The following is a 7,192-nucleotide window of genomic DNA, read 5'->3' on the forward strand; positions in this document are numbered from 1 at the left end:
GCCCACAATGTACTACAGCTGCATGGATGTGGATGATCAGCCTGTCTTTAAAGCTCAATAAAACACCTTAGAGACACAGCTGACACCCAGCTGGAGAAACCTTTTAAAAGGGACATTTATAAAACATTATGGAAAAAGACCCCTCATAGTCACCCTTTAAAACTTGGTCACAGACTATAAATTAAGTAGAGTGGTATGCAGGCAGCTAGAGTCAGTAAAATGATATAGACCCCAGCTGTAGCTGTCCACAGCCTGATCCAGGTGTGTTTCACCTGGATCAGGCAGCTGGCTCAGCAGAAAGGCTCTGTCCTGGATCCCGGATCATATAAGATCAGAAAAGATTAGATAAAGGTGAGATAATATTATAAATAATTTATAGAATAGGATATAGTTATAGCATCTGTATTGTGTTCAGTTTAATGTTTCCATTGTCTGTAGGATATTGAAACCAGCAGCAGACAGTATTGTTGGTGAGGGTGAAGCATTATGCCATACTATCCCCTGGAACAATATTTTGAGATGGGGGTCTGCGGCCAAATACATATCATTTTGGGGGTCCTTGACATGAACAAGACCAGGAGACCTGGTTGTGCCAGACCTAAGCCGGTGTTGTGTGAAGTCGTGTGAAGTCTAATTCTGAAATCTTTGTGTCTTACGTTATATACCAACCGTATTTATACTTGTGACATAATAGTAATGTCACGACTAGTCTGTGCCTATTTATTCATGCATAAGAAACTTAACCACAACCAGACTTACCATGTATGGACAAATTGATGACAAAGGCTTGTGTAGGCCATACCTTTCAGGTCTGGCAAAAAGTTTGAGTTTCAGGTCTGGCAAAAAGTTTGAGTTTCAGGTCTGGCAAAAAGTTTGAGTGCCCCTGCAACATACGTTTTTCAGACAACTGTTAAGATTTAGAAGAAATGTTTTGAATCGGCCTCAGGTCTTAATGGGTTAATTGCAAAATGTTTGATATAGTTTGAGTGCGCACATCCCCTGGTAGTAGAATAGAATAAAATAGCACTGTATAGAGCATAACGCTGATGAACAAAATGGAACAGAGAAGAGTAGAATAGAACACAATGAATGCAATGGAAGTGAATAGCTCAGAATGTATTTTGCTGCAGCAGAACAGCCTCAGAGATACACCTGGTTATGGACATGAACAGTATATTTGGCAGATGGAATTCATCACATACAGTATGCTTTAACACAGCATTATATACCCAAAGCGTTGAGTATGATTGAATAGAATAGAATGTGTTCCCAATGATTCAGCTACTTCAGCTATAAGAAGGTAATGACGTTTGTATGCCTGCTTGTTTGTCTGTGACCAACAAATCTCCAAAAGTAATGGTCTGATTGCCATGGAATTTGCAGTGCATGTTCTTACGTCCAAGAGAAGATTTTGGTGACCTCATGACCTTTCCTATTGTGCCACCATCAGATATAACTTTACAGTGAGCAACATGGGGAGATCTTTTAGACTTTAGACGGCTGCATTTAAATGCATGCATTCTTGTTGTAAATGTATTGTGTTGCTGGGAAAACATACTCACGCATGTGCGCATGTACGCACACAAGCACACACACACACACACACACACACACACACACACACACACACACACACACACACACACACACACATCTAAATGGTTCCTTTCATGCTATAAGGATTATGGCATATTCAGGAATGACCCACAGGAAGCTGGACCTCATGAATAGAATCGGATTTACTCTAGAACACACACACGCGCGTGCACACACACGCACGCACGCACGCACGCACGCACGCACGCACACACACACACACACACACACACACACACACACACACACACACTAGGGGTGTGCCGATACACTAATTTCACCAAACGATACGATACGATATTTGGCTCACAAATACGATTCGATACGATACGATACACACTTTTTTTTATTATGAAAATATATGGGGGAGAAAAAAAGGAAATGCAAACAACTTTTCAGCTACAATAGCCGTTTTGAATCCAAATAGGGCAATAGTGTGACACCTGACCCGAAAAAAAAACGACATGTTGTCACCCTTTTCACCTCGGGGCTGTTTGCATGCCTGATTATAAAGATTGAAAAAAAAAAAAAAAAAAAGTTTTTCTTTTCAAAACGATATTTTTTTTCTCCCAAAACGATACATATCGTCACGAAAACGTATCGCGATATATCGTGGGACGATATATCGGAACACCCCTAACACACACACACACACACACACACACACACACACACACACACACACACACACACACACACACACACACACACACACACACACACACACACACACACACACACACACACACACACACACACACACACACACACACACACACACACACACACACACACACAGTACAGTGTTTAGTGTTTGGTCTCATTTTGTCAGTCTGCAACACCTCTCTTTTCTGCTGAGACTTTTGAAACATTCACCACATTCAACAGTGGCAAGGACAGATCTGCTGTATGTACAGTGTGTGTTGGTTATAGGTGTGTGTGTGTGTGTGTGTGTGTGTGTGTGTGTGTGTGCGTGTGCGTGCGTGCGTGCGTGCGTGTGTGTTAGATAACGTGTCTGTCTGTCTGTCTGTCTGTCTGTCTGTCTGTATGATCATCATACTAGCTGACTTTCTACATTTCTGTTGATTTCGTGTCTGATTCTTTCTCTACTCCTCTCCTCTCCTCCTCTAGCCAGGTGCTATCCTCGTTGTCATAATGGAGGTGTGTGTCGTCTGTCCAACCGTTGTGATTGTCGAAGGGGCTTCAATGGTCATCGCTGTCAGTTTGCCACCATCACCTACACCCTGTCCAGCCCACCCAGGAATTACCTACAACCTACCTCCAACTCTAACTGGCCTACACTCAGCTTCAACCAAATAAAACCCACGTATAGCCCTCTGAACCGTATGGCTACTGTCAACCCTTCTACCAAGGTGCTGGTGAAGCCAGCCTTCAACTCCCTAAAACCTACTAAACCTACCAAAATTCCTAATAAGCCTGCAGAAAGTTCAGTGCCTGGCAACGGGCAAAGTTTGAGTCCAACCAACTTCCCTACCACAGTGAACCCTGTTCAGCCTACCATGCTGAATCCCACCTCTGTGTTACCAACTACCTTATCCTCTGCTGGAGCTGCTGACCTGGCTGACAATGCCGTTTCCAGTATTGGAGTCAAAGTTAAACCCCCTACCCAAGTTGTTCCCTCTCTCACTCTCTCCCCAGGGGAAGGACATCCCTCTGAACCTGCAATAGCGCCAGAGCATGCTAAAACTGACCATGAAGACAGGAGCCGGGAGGGTGTTGGGGTTCCAATGCAAGGGTCTGCAGCAGAGAGAGAGGAGGCCACTGTGAATGTCAACACTGATTTAGCTGTGTCGAAGCAGGGAGCTCCAGCTGAGCAGAGAGGAGGTGATACTAAACCTGAGATAAAAAAGGAAGAGGTGTATCTAGTTGGCCAAAAACACCCCAAAAAGTCTGAACCTCCATCTGGAAGCACAGAGCAGACACTATCCAGCACAAACCCCCACCTGACGGGAGGACGGAGCACTGGTGATATGCTACCAGCGACGGACATGGAGTTACAGAACCGATCTGCTTCTAGAGTCCCGAGTCTCAACTTCAGTAAGACCCAGGACATGTCTGCTGGCTCCAAGGCTGAACTATACCATTTCAGAACAGGTTTGAATAAGGACTGGGTGTCAGAACCCACACAGGACAGACCAGCAGATGACAGAACAACACAGAGGACAGAGAACAGAGGAGATGAGAGTACAGACTCGCAGGCCAGGTCTGAAAACCTGACGCTGAATTCAGTGTGGAAGTCTGAGTTGGTCATCAACACTCAGAGACTGAAAACAGAGGAGGGAACTGAGGGGGAGAGGAGAGAGGTGAAGGGCGACACCGCACAACTCAAGGGGAGGGAGGAGGAGATGAAGGAGGAAGGAGATGAACTGGAGGAGAAGGGAGGTGCTATTGAAGAGATAACAGGAAACACTAAGCAGGGATTTAAGAACCAACCAGAGGTGAGAGTAGAAAAGGAAAGGGGTTCCCTGAAGCAGGAGGAGGAAGAGGAGGAGGAGAAGAAGAGAGAAGGAGGAAGGCCTGAGACGGAGGAAGTGAAGATAGGAGGAGTTGAGAACTCTAAGCCAGAAGCCAAGAAACACCTCAGGGTCCACTGGACTCCTCTCAGGTGAGGACAGACTGTTATTCCGGTTCTTTCACTCTCTCTCTCTCTCTCTCTCTCTCTCTCTCTCTCTCTCTCTCTCTCTCTCTCTCTCTCTCTCTCTCTCTCTCTCTCTCTCTCTCTCTCTCTCTCTCTCTCTCTCCCTGTTTTTGTATTTCTGCCTTCAGATGTCTCTCCACATTGTCTCCAATCTTGTTCTTCCTTTCCTCTCTGTGAGAAATGAACCTGTCTTTAATATAACTTAAACTCATGATATACGTGCGTGCGTGCGTGTGGGTGTGCACGTCCATGCGTGCATACACATGCGGGGCAAACAGAGAAGAGAGGGTGAGGGTAATATAGTTAGACGTATACAATGATTGATTTGGCTGTAAAGTTGAGCTTGTTCTGGTTGCAGCAATGTATGGCATGACTTACTTGTCATGGATTTGAATACCAGCTTTTGTGGTTCATATATACCTTAATTATCTCAGGCCCACAGGTCACGGCAAACGAGTTGAAGAGGCTATGCTGAAAAAAAGTATAGAGTTGAAAAGTATGCCAACAAAGTACTGTTTGTTAATTAATTATATACATTATTACATAACAAAGTCAAATTTCTATCGTTACTATGTTACATTTACATTTAGTTGCTTGGTTCAAGTTGGACAGTCCCATCTGTGTGTAGTACTGTCTGTCATCCTTTGGTGTTTGTGATACTGGCATAAAATCTCACGTTTGACGTTGTTTGAAGATTTAAAACTGCAGCTCTTCAAAATGAGGAACAGTTTAATTGCAGCATTTTTTCATGGGCTAGAAGTTACCTCAATGAGAGAATCAGTGAATGTAAGATTGACTATTCAGATCATACGTTCACTCTCTCCACTGCTCTCTCTCCACCTGCAGTGTTAGACAGCTGTAGAATTCTGAACAAAAACAATCCCTAGCTCTTTTGTTAATTCATTCTCACTCCCAAGGCGCCATATTTTGACGCAATCTCAAGGTACCTTGACATCTAATGCTGATGCAGAGGGAATGAATGAGGAATATTACGTCTGTGATAAATAGATAAAAACCTATCAGCCAAAAGTGAAATGAAAGGTGGTACTTCAAAATGAATAAACACATGACATGAATATATTGCAGAACGTGAGGACAGCAGTAGTGTGTTGACAATATACAGTCAGTAGATGGAACTCTTCTCACTCTGATACTGTACTGTACGTTGAACACCCTATTGGACTCTACTACAGAACTATATGACTGCTATCCTACAGCTTGGAAACTAGAAAACAGCCTTGTTACTCAATGAGTGTCCTTTTCACATAGATGTATTGTGCCTCAACCAGACAGAGCAACGGACACCATTCAGCCTAATGAGTCTTCCTCAGCGTTGTTCTATGGTCCTGGGGACTACGGACTGTAACTAGCTTTCTTGCTAAATCCGGTGTTACACTACATCATGTACAGTATGTATTGTTCATTAATATGCGCTGTTCCGCCCCAAAAAAATGTATTCAGAGCATCAACAAATACATTTTTAATAAATGAATTAACACTTCATGGAGAGACAGGCAGGTTGACAGATAGGGAAACAGACAGACATGATCATTGTATGTTTGTAGGTCTTGGCGATGTTCTGTGTGTGCGTGTGTGTGTGTGTGTGTGTGTGTGTGTGTGTGTGTGTGTGTGTGTGTGTGTGTGTGTGTGTGTGTGTGTGTGTGTGTGTGTGTGTGTGTGTGTGTGTGTGTGTGTGTGTGTGTGTGTGTGTGTGTGTGTGTGTGTGTGTGTGTGTGTGTGAACATTGTTACCAGTCGTATATGTCTGGCTTTAGGTCCCCCCTCTCTCTCCCTCTCTCCCTCTCTCTCCCTCATGTATACAGGTCTGATGGTTATAACAGACTTGGCCATTCTTACTTGCTGTCCCAAAACACAGCCTGCTAAACACATCCACCCACACGCACACGCACGCACACGCACACACACACACGCACACACACGCATGCACACACAAAGTAGGGTCATTGTTGATGTTGTTTTTGGTTTTAAGGGGAAAAAAATTGCGGACCGTGTAGAGAGCCTTGGTGGACCCCGGTCATCAAAGAATATAGCTAGATTTTAAGTGGTTAAATGTTTAAAACCAGAAAAAAAATCTTTACACTTATATCATATCACAATATTATTACATCCAAATTCCGAGACGATATCTAGTCTTATTTCACGATATTGGTCATATTTATATATTGCCCAGCCCTAAATAGACCTTGTTGATCCCTTATTGATCCCAAGGGAAATTCATTAACGCTGATAATGCTATCTAGATCATACAAGCCATTTTGAGAATGTTCCAGACACTCAAAAGAAAAACATTTCCTCAAATAGCACGTCTGTTGTGTGCTTCCAGAGTGCACTGCTACAAAGAGGAATAATGCACTGAATGCTCTGAATGACCAGAGAGTTCTTACTTACTTACTTACTTAATTCCCTGAGGAACATAGGCCATTGATGATACTCCTTCATCCTCTCTGGTATTGTTCCCTCCGATCTAGTTGCTGCCATGACAGCTGTTGCACATTCATCTCCTGCTCTGTGGTTCTTCTCCAGGTGGCTCTAGGTCTTCCTCTCTTCCGCCTGCCTTGCAGGTTCCATGTTAGAGCATGCTTTGTGATTGAATAGTTTTGTCTTCGGAGTGTGTGCCCTATCCAGTTCCATTTCTCCTCCTGATGTGGGTGTCTGTTGTTTCTGGCTTAGTGAGATCCCACAAGTTGCCATTTGACGTAGTGTTGGGCCAGTAAATTCCCCAAAGGCGTCAGAGGCAACGGTTGAAGAATATCTGTAGTTTCATGAGTTTGTTGGTGGTTATCTTCCAGGTTTTCGATTATGTAGAGTAGGATGGATCTGACATTTGATTTGAAGAGTTGCAGTTTGGTCTTGAGTGATATGTGAGAGTTCTTAGAGTGAACAATGTACAGACAACATTAAGAAGTGTCTGTAAATA

This window comes from Gymnoscopelus microlampas (genome assembly GCF_963454915.1).
Source record: "Gymnoscopelus microlampas genome assembly, chromosome: 8".
Taxonomy (NCBI): domain Eukaryota; kingdom Metazoa; phylum Chordata; class Actinopteri; order Myctophiformes; family Myctophidae; genus Gymnoscopelus; species Gymnoscopelus microlampas.